Here is a 12,413-nt window from a genome sequence, read left to right as displayed (position 1 = left end):
AGGGTCCTATCTCCAAGTATAGGCGGGACATGTAAACGGGTGAAATCGATACGGGGCTTCTGATTGGTCTGTGGTGCGGGTTGGGGAAAAAAACACCAGTCTGACGTTGTATCAATGCGCACCGCGCAGCTACTGCTGTTGCCCTGCAACGTCCCCTTATCATTCACTAAACTCACCCCACACACAGCCATCAGTTTGTTTTTTGTATACTGAATCTGACAGTGAACTATAGGCTACTGAATCAAATTAGTGTTGACTTTTCTCAAACTGGGCAGTGCTATTTTTTTTTTCAACAGTGAGAAACATGGATAGAGTGGCGCTGGCTGATGACGTATCAGCAGCAACGTGGCTATGTAGTACGTAACAGGTGGCGTTATGAAATATGACTGCTGGTCAGACCCTTAAGTATATAGAGACGTCACCGAGAAGAAACACTGAAGCGCAGAAGACATGTTGGCCGAAGGTGGTATTGCACTATGGGCCAAGCACTTTGCATTGCGCGCGTTCACGTGCCATGCTCCATATGTGAACGCCATGCTCCATACGTCAACGCGCACAATGATATCAACGGCCCTATAGCGCATTCACGTATGGCCCATAACCAATCCCAGAATGCACTGGTTCCAACCAGGAAGAACGCCTCATGCGCTGGGTGAGCAACTGTGATAGTTCCGAATTTTTTAACTTAAAAGTACTTGCCATTAATATAGTGGCTGCAACTGTATTAATTGATTGCCCGAGTCCCGTGATGGGAGTTCTGCTCTGGTTTTGGTGAAATATTAAGTAGTTCCGGTCATTTTGTGGGGGGCACAGGGGGCCACACATTCAAAATAAATTAAATCACAAAACTAGTAATTTGTATTGTTGACCTATTTCTACCATATAGTGCAACTTTCGTTCATTTTTACCTATCACACAGAACTATGTTTTTTGTGTAGGCCTACATATCACTACACCCAAATATAGTTCCATGTGATAGAGGGGTCAAAGTTGAACGAAGGTTTTGCTAATATTTTAGAAATGAGTCAACAATACAAATGACGCTCATTTTGTGGATTAATTTACTTTTAATGCGTGGCCCCAGTGCCCCCCACAAAATGACTGGAACTATTTAATATTCACCAAAACCAGAGCAGAACTCCCACCACGGGACTCGTCCAGTCAATTAGTTGCAACCACTATATTACCACTGCTATGCAGACGACACACAAATCTACATCCCCATCACAGCAACTGACCCATTCAACATTCACAACCTTGAAATCTGTTTAGCCGTGTTCAAGAAAAGGATGAATACCCGGTAGTTCCTTCCTGCTCCTGAACTCTGCAAAATCAGACTAGAGATGCTGCTAGTAGTCGGTCCAGCAAACATACCCATCTGTTCAATAACATAACCCTTAACCTCGATGGCTGCCCAATAACCCACAAACCAACAGTCCGAAACGTAGGAGTCATTTTTGACACATATCCTTCGCACACCATAAAAAGCATCACAAAATCTGCCTTCTTCCATCTGCACAACGTTGCTAGAATCCGTCCAATACTTTCACTTCCCGATGCCCGCTCTCAGGATGTGGGAAAACTCAGTCACAACACATAATAAAATAATGGTTAGGGGCAGAGCATTCACACATCGTGCTCCCTGTCTCTGGAACGCTCTCCCTCAAGATGTCAGAAATGCAAACTCCCTGGACATTTTTAAGTCGAGGCTAAAAACACATCTTTTCTCTATGCACTATGGTTCTGCCTAGTTTTAATCTGTATGATCCATAGCTATGCACATTTTACCATGTTTTGTGTCTTTGATTTGTTTTTTATGTATTAATGCTGTAAAGTGCACAGAGACCCCTTGGGGTGATTTTGTACTATAAATAAAAATAAACTGAAACTGAAATTATATATACAACTTAAGTTAAAAAGTTGTGAAATATCCCTTTTAACAAGCCTTAGCAGTTCTAAAAAAAAATCAAAAACAGGTAAGGATAAGAAGATATTAACTAGACAGGGCATTTTTTATGTAGTACATTCTATTTCTCTATTTCTTTCCCTATCAAATGAGACGCCCAACGGGCAGACTGTGTGATTTTTTTTCTTGCAGATGAAAGAGAATATGTAATTAACATGCTGTAATTGCAGGCATGCATGAAGCCTCTCTTTTCATTTCAAGATGAAATGCTGCGAGCTTGCTCCCCAAAGCCAAGGTCAGCCAGGAGTCTGTGCCTAGGCAATGCATACTTAATAGAACAAGACAGGATAGCATCATACTGGAGATCTGCACACAGTGGTTTTCAACCCTTTTCATATCAAGGCCCATTTTTTAATTCGGCATTTGAGCCACGAGAGCGAAAAACAGATTGTTACCAAAACAGTTACAGAAGATATTTGAGTTTAGCTCAGAGGACGAGGACCATAGAAGAAGATATGATTTTAAACATCTGTTCGCTCGGACAACACTAAAACAACACTAAAACAAAATGTTACAGGTCTAAAGTTATGGAATTCACAAAGCCAGGCCTTATAAATTATGAATTGGAGCGTTGAATTTCATTTTTTCTTTCGTTTTTTCTTTCGTTTTTTTGTTCTCTTGTTTTTTGAGCTCTTGTGTGTGTATATATAAAGGGACTGCACACTCCAGAGAACAAAGACGGACAACAACTTATTGCATCATCAACTTATTTATTAGCACATATGTGTGTGTGTGTGTGTGTGTGTGTGTGTGTGTGTGCGTGCGTGCGTGCGTGCGTGCGTGCGTGCGTGGGTGCGTGCGTGCGTGCGTGCGTGCGTGCGTGCGTGTGTGTGTATATATATATATAACTTTTTTTTTTTTCCTTCTCTTTTTTAATTATTTAAGAAAGAGAGAAGAGAGAGAGACTACAGCGGCACTGGCCTACTTGGAACGATGCAAGTTGGAAATGCATGCCCCACCCAGTTATTATGCGTTGGAGCCTCAGCGGTGCCCATTGGGCACTGGCCTATTTGGAACGATGCAAGTTGGAAATGCATGCCCCTCCCAGATATTATGCATTGGAGCCTCTATACAGCGGTGCCCGCTGGGCAGTTGGGCACTGGCCTACTTGGAACGATGCAAGTTGGAAATGCATGCCCTACCTACGAGTTCTTTGTCAGGCATGCCCAAATATGGAGCTCCATAAAACCATAAATTAAATGAAATAAAGAAATATGAAATGAAATGAAATTTAGACTCTCATTAACCAAATGGACCCGCAATTCATTTTACACAAGAGTTAAAGACCTATAAGGGTCCTTTTGGTTATCAACTCGCCATCATTTAGCTGCCTGTATGTAGCCTCGGTCCCAGGCTCACTTAACTGCGAAAAAGAAGAGCCTGGTCACAACCTAGGACAAATAAGCTATCTAAGGCAGGACTTCCACCGTGTAACCCCCCCCCCCCCCCCCCCCCCCGGAAGTTAACGTTTTTTGACCAATCGCCGCGTTGTGTTCCCGAAAATGTATCCCCGCTGAAATGATCATTGGGTGGGGACTAGTAAACACAGCCGCACCGCGTGACGTAGTTATCTTACACGCAACACTTCCGCCACTTCCGCTGATAGTCTTTTCAGCGTAGGTCTTGCCCAGGGTGGCCTGTATGGGGATCACCTGGAACCCCGTCAAGGACCACTGGTTGAGAACCACTGCTCTAGATATCTTATGTTAAATACTTCTATACTTCCATGCATTATTAGTAGTCAACAAATGTCAGTGTATACCGCAGCATGCTAACAGCATATACATTATTGAGTGTTTTCAAAGTGCTGTTTATTAACGGGCACAACATTTTCAACTCGGCGCCTGAAATCATGAGTGTGATTTGCCCATTTCTTTCCTTGACCTCAAATTCACTTACAGTAGCCAGACCGCAGCTATAATACACTCCACTCGCTGTAAAAACTAAATGGGGTATACCTCTGTCCCCGCGTGCTGACGTGGTTTGGTAGCCGGTGGATGGTTCTACACCGCCACCAGATGATTTCGCCTGCCATGCTCGATAAACACTGTTCCGACCGCCATGCCGCTTCCCGCGCATACGGCATCCCCACCTCCGCAGACACAACCTCTGCTCAAACGCTCTCGAGGGCTTAAGTAAGTCATATAAAATGAGAACCGTTTCAGTTTTACGAGAGGCTCATACAGAGAATATCCCAGCAGGCTAATACAAGACAGTACATTGTTCGATCAGGAACACCCCCTCTCCCCCCTCCCCCTTTAAAGTGTGGTCGAACGATGGAACTGGTTAAGCGTCCCCTATGCCAATGATATCAAATTTAAGGGAAAGGTCTTTAAGGCCCCCGTCCAGAACCTCCTGGCTGCCTGGCTGGCTGGCTGTCTGCAGCGTGTTGGCTCAGGATGACCTCATGCGCTGTGGCTAGCGTGGTTTTGGCAGCGAGGAGACGTGTGTAAGCTGTGGCAGAAGATGACAGAGAAATTAAGGCAGCACGGACATTTTCTGCCGAAGCAGCACGTTGGTACTGGTATTTATTTAGGAGATTATTTGATCCGCACTCGCCTGTGTTGGGCAGTTTGAAGTGCTATAAAAGAATTAAGGGGCGGCTTCAGATTAAGCTGTTCTAGACGCTCCACTTTTCTGCTGCATGCTTGATGAAATATTGTAGTACTTTAGTTTTGAACCAAAATGTTTTGCTCTCTTTGAGCTGTTGTGGAAATTACAATGGTACCTATAGTTAATTGAGAAACATTAGACAGTATGAAATTAACTAAACAAGTCTCAAATAGAGTCTAATAACAGAAGGGCCTATACCTGTCCAATCTCTATTAATAGTAAGTTACACAGTATAGTTCATGAACCAAGAATCAGAGAATCAAGAGTCGTTTATGGTTCATACAGTAATGCAGCAACAGTTTGTTGTGACATGGTGGTCTGTAAAGCAGCTGCATATACATAATGTATGCAAGATAATAATACATTCTGTCAGGAAGCTTTGGGTGGTATAATGGAGTAGATATCAAGCTTGCAGGACGTTCTGTGAGACCGTGGATTTCCTCACCGGTCTGAAGTGGTGCAGGCGTTGTCTCACTGTCTCTGTGTCAGGTCCTCGCTCCACTGAAAGTCCAGTTAGCATATTGTCCCCGCATTGTATTGTTGGGGCCAAATGGAAAGAGTGATGTTTATAAGCAGATATAACTTATAGATAGACCTTTATTTACTGATGCACTGCAGGGGTAATTCAGTCACCATGAGGCAGCACAGTCAGTTACAGATACAGAGTAAGAAAAAGTACAGTAAAGCAGACACAGGCTCTGGGAAAGGCTCAGGGTGCCTTCTCCCAACTCCGTTCCATCTGGAGGTCAAAGCAATACAGCCTTAAAACCAAGATGCTCCTATACAACAGCAATGTAAAGTCTGTTCTGCTGTACGGCTCCGAGACCTGGCGAGTAATTCAATCAGACGTGAGGAAAATTGAAGTGTTCCACAACCGATGCCTCCGGAGAATATGCCAGATCTTTTGGCCAAATAAAATCTCGAATAATGAATTGTATAAACAAACAGGGAGCCAGAGCATCACCAAGGAGATTACACATCGACGCCTGAGATGGCTAGGACATGTGCTGAGAATGAAGCAGGACCACATCACAAAGGTGGCCTTAAGATGGACACCACCAGGAAAGAGAAAATCTGGGAGGCCCAAAACCACCGCCTGTGGAACTGTGACGCAGGAACTGGAACAGATGAACCTGTCCTGGGGAGAGGAGAGGCGCACCATGCTGCCAGGGATCGGATGAAATGGAGAGCGCTCATTGAAGCCTTATGTCCCATAGGGGACGAAGAGGAGTAAGTAAAGTAAGTAAGTAAAGCAGACACAGGAAGATCACAAAACGCACAATCAATAATGAAGCAACAGTAGGCCTATAGTATTCACCTGTCTGCATCATACTGACAGACTCATTTATTTGCACTATAGCTGGTTTTGTGTTGTGTTATTACTTCTATATTTTATAGATTTTGTGTGCAAAACAAAACAAGAACTTCAGTGTCCATACAGTGTCCCGCCCCAAGCTTATAGGCAAAAAAAAGGGAAAAAAAGTGGGGAAAGAACACGCAATCACAGTGACATGACATTATGACATGACATGACCTCTCAGAGAATCCCAATATTGCTACAATGTAAACAATGTTGCCAGTACAATACCTGCACCCTACTTCTATTTCAGTAATTATTTTTCACCTGCGGGTACAGTGTTATTAAGAAAGAAGCACCGGCAATATGTCGTAAGAAAAAATAAACTACTTTATGATACAATTTTCAAACGTTTAATTTTATGCGTAGGCAATCTCGGGTCTAACTGGGACACATCATTTAAAATGAACACAGGGATGGTGTAATGCTAACCGATAAAAGTGATTGGCCTTTAAGAGAAGCCAGTAAGGGGGCACAGTCGGTGGTGCAGTTGCCTCACAGCTAGAAGGTACTGCATGGGTTCGCTTCCTGCTGGGGATGCTGTGGGCGCTGGGGGGGGGGGCGTGTTCTTTCCTCTGCGTCATCAGCGCCCATACCCTGGGCAAAAAACATGCAGTAATCCTGGTCTCTATACTGCCTCCCCCTGGTCAGCCGGGGCGCCTGATGGAGGGGAAAGAAACGGGTTGGAATAACGTGTTCCTTCCACGCGCTACGTCCAACTGGGGACTGGCGGGCGGCTTGGACGCTCATGCATTGAAGGAAGCATGAGGTCAGTCCGTTGGTCTCCCCAGGTTGGTGGAGGGAGTGTAGAGCCCAGGATTACATTAGATAATTGACACTGGGTGAAAAATAGGTTACAACATTGTGGGATATAATAATTATTATTATTATTATTATTATTATTATTATTATTTTTAAAGAGGATACAACAAGTCCCCACTGTCTGTCAGCCACTCTTCATTTTTCTGGGCCTCGGCTCTCTGACAAGATAGTTAGGGACGTACTGTAGCTGAGTGGGTTAGTCTGGGAATTGGAAGGTCGCCGGATTGACCCCCGGGATTGACCCCCCTGCTCGCCCAGTGTATGTGTGTCGGAAGAAGTGTCCCTGAGACAGACACTTATCCCCTTATTATTAAAGACTGCCCCTGATAGCGAGGATCGGTAATTGCAGAGGAAACGTACAAATTAATGGATACAAATACCCCAACAACAACTACTGTAAAGTGGACACATGTTTTGTTTTAAATGGACTATCACCGCATTACCATCAAGGAACAAACGACACTGAGAACCAACGATTACCACAGATACCTGTACCTCCTCAAAACAAAGCAAAATGTCACTCGTCTGACAATAAAATTGGATATGAACCTGTCTGAAAGCCATCTCCATTCAAGAACAAACACAGGGTGTTTGGCAAACAGTTTGACACACTCTTTCCGCCCTAAATGCATCGGTGGAGGCAAAGCGTGATGTCCCTTCAGTTTAACGGTAATGGCTCCTCATTGTGGGCAGCGGAGAATGTGGTGCTATTCATACCAGTGGGTGATTGAAAAGAAAATTGAATCCCTTTTGATGTGATAAATGTGTCTATTACTGCATTTGCACACAAAATGTCTGTGGAAATTATAGTGGGAAGGTAGGGCTCTCTGGAGGCGAAAAATACATAGGGATGACATATTGGCTAGGTTTGATTGGAAGTGAAATGCACATATGGGTAGATGGAATGGGTCCATGCTGGCTGATTCTTTTTTTTTCTGCAGGAACTTCACAAATGAAAGGCCTTAAGAGAGCCTCAATTGTAAGACTATATAAAAAGGTTAAATGTCTGCCTTGCTCCCTCTCTCCTTTTCTCTAAAGAGCTGTTTGATAGAGGACACCAACAAATGCTGTTTGCCTATAATAAAAGGGCATTTTCCCTTTTGAATCACTTCTGAAATACAGTGCGGAGCAACGCGCCAGAGATAATGGGGCCCTGGTATTTTGTGGTGCATACAGTGTTGCACTCGTGAAGGACACTAGATCATTTGAAGTTCTTAAGACAGTTGATATGAAACGATTCTGTTAAGCCATTCGGCTTGAGGCTCAATTTGGAACTTTTATCCATTTGCAAACATATGGACTCAAGGCTAAGAAACACGTTGCTGATATATTTGATTATGTTTTTTTTAAACATAAACTATTAGAATAAAATAGTTATTTTACGTGAGGATCATGTGATGTGCTGTACTGTAGAAAATAGTTAGGATGTTGGGGCACTGGGGCAGACCAAGGCGCAGTTGGAGGAAACACATCGACTCACTGTCCTTGGAACGTCTCGGGATCCCCCAGGAGGAAGTCATTAATGTTGCTCTGGAGAGGGAAGTCTGGAGCACTCTGGTGGAGCTGTTGCCCCCGCGACCTGACTACGGATAAGTGGTTGAAGATGGATGGATGGATGGATGGATGGATGTTGGGGTATTAGGCTATTAACATATTTTCAGTGCAGTAGAGATGATGATACAAGAAGGCCTTGATTTGCCTAACATAATATGATTAACTGCTATGGTTATTTATGTAGTCAAACAAATGGACAACTTTTGCCATATGTTTTTTGATCGAAGCATTATGTAAATAAAGTTTTCAATACTATCATGATTTCTAGCTACTTAGTTGCTTGTCAGTGTCACGCACCACAAATAGACAATCTACAAGCTCACAATGTGTTGCCCCTGCAGCATGTTGTAAACTAAGAAAATGTACATCAGCTATTTTTGGTGCAAACTAATTATAAATCAGGCATATACCTGTAGGTATATAACGTATCCCTGTGAGCCTCATGGTCTGTGTTTATTGTTCACTTCAGTGTAGAATTGACTCCTATTATATGGTTTTAAATACTCACTGTCTTATGAAATGTAGTTTTGCATTCATATTTTACTTAAATGTTTTTAATTTGACATTTTCTTAGATTCTCATGGTTCAGTCCTATACTATTATTCACCTGTTTCGGCGGGAATGTACTGGGGCTCCTTGTGTGTGTGCTGATGTGCTGATAATGAATCTGGTGGGTTTTTTTGGTCAACGCCCCCTACTTGTAGATACATTTTTATGATTATGGTTATGATTTTTATGAATTCATACCACCCGGACATTTGGCGTTTTTCACGATTTCGGAGGATTACAAATAAATGTGAAAATCACGGAAAAGCGAAAGGCTATAGTCCATTGTCTCGGACCGCATACTACAGTGTGCCATTTTTTCTCGATTTCGTAGGATTTGAAAAAAAGCTGAAAATCACAGAAAAGCGAAAGGCTATAGTCCATGGTCACGGACCGCATACTGGTCAAGGTCATTTATACTGGTGAAGTTCATTTTTACTGGTCAAGGTCATTTATACTGGTGAAGGTCATTTATACTGGTCAAGGTCATTTATACTGGTCAAGGTCATTTATACTGGTGAAGGTCATTTATACTGGTCAAGGTCATTTATAAAAAATTATGAAAAACGGCATGCTATAGTATGCCGTTCGATATGGGTTATAGCCCATGGTCAAAAATGATGACGAGGATTTGAAAAAAAGACGAAATCACTCCGAGACCATCGTCTCGGAGTGATTTTCGTCTTTTTTTCAAATCCTCAAAAATGATGAAAAACGGCATGCTATAGCATGCCCTCCGAGACCATGGGCTAAAGCCTTTCGCTTTTCCGCGATTTTTACGTTTTCTTCAAATCCTCCGAAATCGTGAAAAACGACATGCTATAGCATGCCCTCCGAGACCATGGGCTATAGCCTTTCGCTTTCCGCGATTTTCACGTTTTCTTCAAATCCTCCAAAATCGTGAAAAACGACATGCTATAGCATGCCCTCCGAGACCATGGGCTATAGCCTTTCGCTTTCCGCGATTTTCACCTTTTCTTCAAATCCTCCGAAATCGTGAAAAACGACATGCTATAGCATGCCCTCCGAGACCATGGGCTATAGCCTTTCGCTTTTCCGCAATTTTCACCTTTTTTTCAAATCCTCCGAAATCGTGAAAAACGACATGCTATAGCATGCCCTCCGAGACCATGGGCTATATATAGCCTTTCGCTTTTCCACGATTTCACCTTTTCTTCAAATCCTCCGAAATCATGAAAAACGACATGCTATAGTTCATGGTTTCGGACGGAAGGCTATCGTTTGTCTCGATTTTTGAGGTTTTGAGAGAAAGATGAAAATCGAGAAAAAACGACATACTATAGTTCATGGTTTCGGACGGAAGGCAGTGTTTCATTAGTGTTTCATTAGTGTTCATTGGTGTTCATTAGTGTTTCATTAGTGTTCATTAGTGTTCATTAGTGTTCATTAGTGTTCATTAGTGTTTCATTAGTGTTCATTAGTGTTCATTAGTGTTTCATTAGTGTTCATTAGTGTTCATTAGTGTTTCATTAGTGTTCATTAGTGTTCATTAGTGTTTCATTAGTGTTTCATTAGTGTTTCATCAGTGTTTCATTAGTGTTCATTAGTGTTCATTAGTGTTTCATTAGTGTTCATTAGTGTTTCATTAGTGTTTCATTAGTGTTCATTAGTGTTCATTAGTGTTCATTAGTGTTTCATTAGTATTCATTAGTGTTCATTAGTGTTTCATTAGTGTTTCATTAGTGTTCATTAGTGTTCATTAGTGTTCATTAGTGTTTCATTAGTATTCATTAGTGTTCATTAGTGTTTCATTAGTGTTTCATTAGTGTTCATTAGTGTTCATTAGTGTTTCATTAGTGTTTCATTAGTGTTCATTAGTTTTCATTAGTGTTTCATTAGTGTTCATAGTGTTCATTAGTGTTCATTAGTGTTCATTAGTGTTTCATTAGTGTTTCATTAGTGTTCATTAGTGTTTCATTAGTGTTCATTAGTGTTCATTCCGCTTTTCCGCGATTTTCAATTTCTTTTCAAATCCTCTGAAATCGTGAAAAACGACATGCTATAGTTCATGGTTTCGGACGGAAGGCTATAGCATGTCGTTTTTCTCGATTTTTGAGGTTTTGAGAGAAAGATGAAAATCGATTTTTAACATAAACTATTAGAATAAAATAGTTATTTTACGTGAGGATCATGTGATGTGCTGTACTGTAGAAAATAGTTAGGATGTTGGGGCACTGGGGCAGACCAAGGCGCTGTTGGAGGAAACACATCGACTCACTGTCCTTGGAACGTCTCGGGATCCCTCAGGAGGAAGTCATTAATGTTGCTCTGGAGAGGGAAGTCTGGAGCACTCTGGTGGAGCTGTTGCCCCCGCGACCCGACTACGGATAAGTGGTTGAAGATGGATGGATGGATGGATGGATGGATGTTGGGGTATTAGGCTATTAACATATTTTCAGTGCAGTAGAGATGATGATACAAGAAGGCCTTGATTTGCCTTACATAATATGATTAACTGCTATGGTTATTTATGTAGTCAAACAAATTGACAACTTTTGCCATATGTTTTGTGATTGAAGCATTATGTAAATAAAGTTTTCAATACTATCATGATTTCTAGCTACTTAGTTGCTTGTCAGTGTCACGCACCAAAAATAGACAATCTACAAGCTCACAATGTGTCGCCCCTGCAGCATGTTGTAAACTAAAAAAATCAGCTATTTTTGGTGCAAACTAATTATAAATCAGGCATATACCTGTATAAAGTATATAACGTATCCCTGTGAGCCTCATGGTCTGTGTTTATTGTTCACTTCAGTGTAGAATTGACTCCTATTATATGGTTTTAAATACTCACTGTCTTATGAAATGTAGTTTTGCATTCATATTTTACTTAAATGTTTTTAATTTGACATTTTCTGTATTTAGATTCTCATGGTTCAGTCCTATACTATTATTCACCTGTTTCGGCGGGAATGTACTGGGGCTCCTTGTGTGTGTGCTGATGTGCTGATAATGAATCTGGTGGGTTTTTTTGGTCAACGCCCCCTACTTGTAGATACATTTTTATGATTATGGTTATGATTTTTATGAATCCATACCACCCGGACATTTGGCGTTTTTCACGATTTCGGAGGATTTTAAAAAAAAATTGAAAATCACGGAAAAGCGAAAGGCTATAGTCCATTGTCTCGGACCGCATACTACAGTGTGCCATTTTTTCTCGATTTCGTAGGATTTGAAAAAAAGCTGAAAATCACAGAAAAGCGAAAGGCTATAGTCCATGGTCACGGGCCGCATACTGGTCAAGGTCATTTATACTGGTGAAGGTCATTTATACTGGTCAAGGTAATTTATACTGGTGAAGGTCATTTATACTGGTCAAGGTCATTTATACTGGTCAAGGTCATTTATACTGGTGAAGGTCATTTATACTGGTCAAGGTCATTTATACTGGTCAAGGTCAGTCATTTATACTGGTCATTGAGCGGCGTGCTATAGTGCACGATTCTTCATCATTGTTGAGGATTTGAAAAAAGGTGAAAATCACGGAAAAGCCAAAGGCTATACTCCAGGGTCTCGGATATGTGCTAT

This window comes from Electrona antarctica, assembly GCF_951216825.1.
Source record: "Electrona antarctica genome assembly, chromosome: 5".
Lineage (NCBI taxonomy): Eukaryota > Metazoa > Chordata > Actinopteri > Myctophiformes > Myctophidae > Electrona > Electrona antarctica.
Note: the sequence above shows the minus strand (reverse complement) of the source record.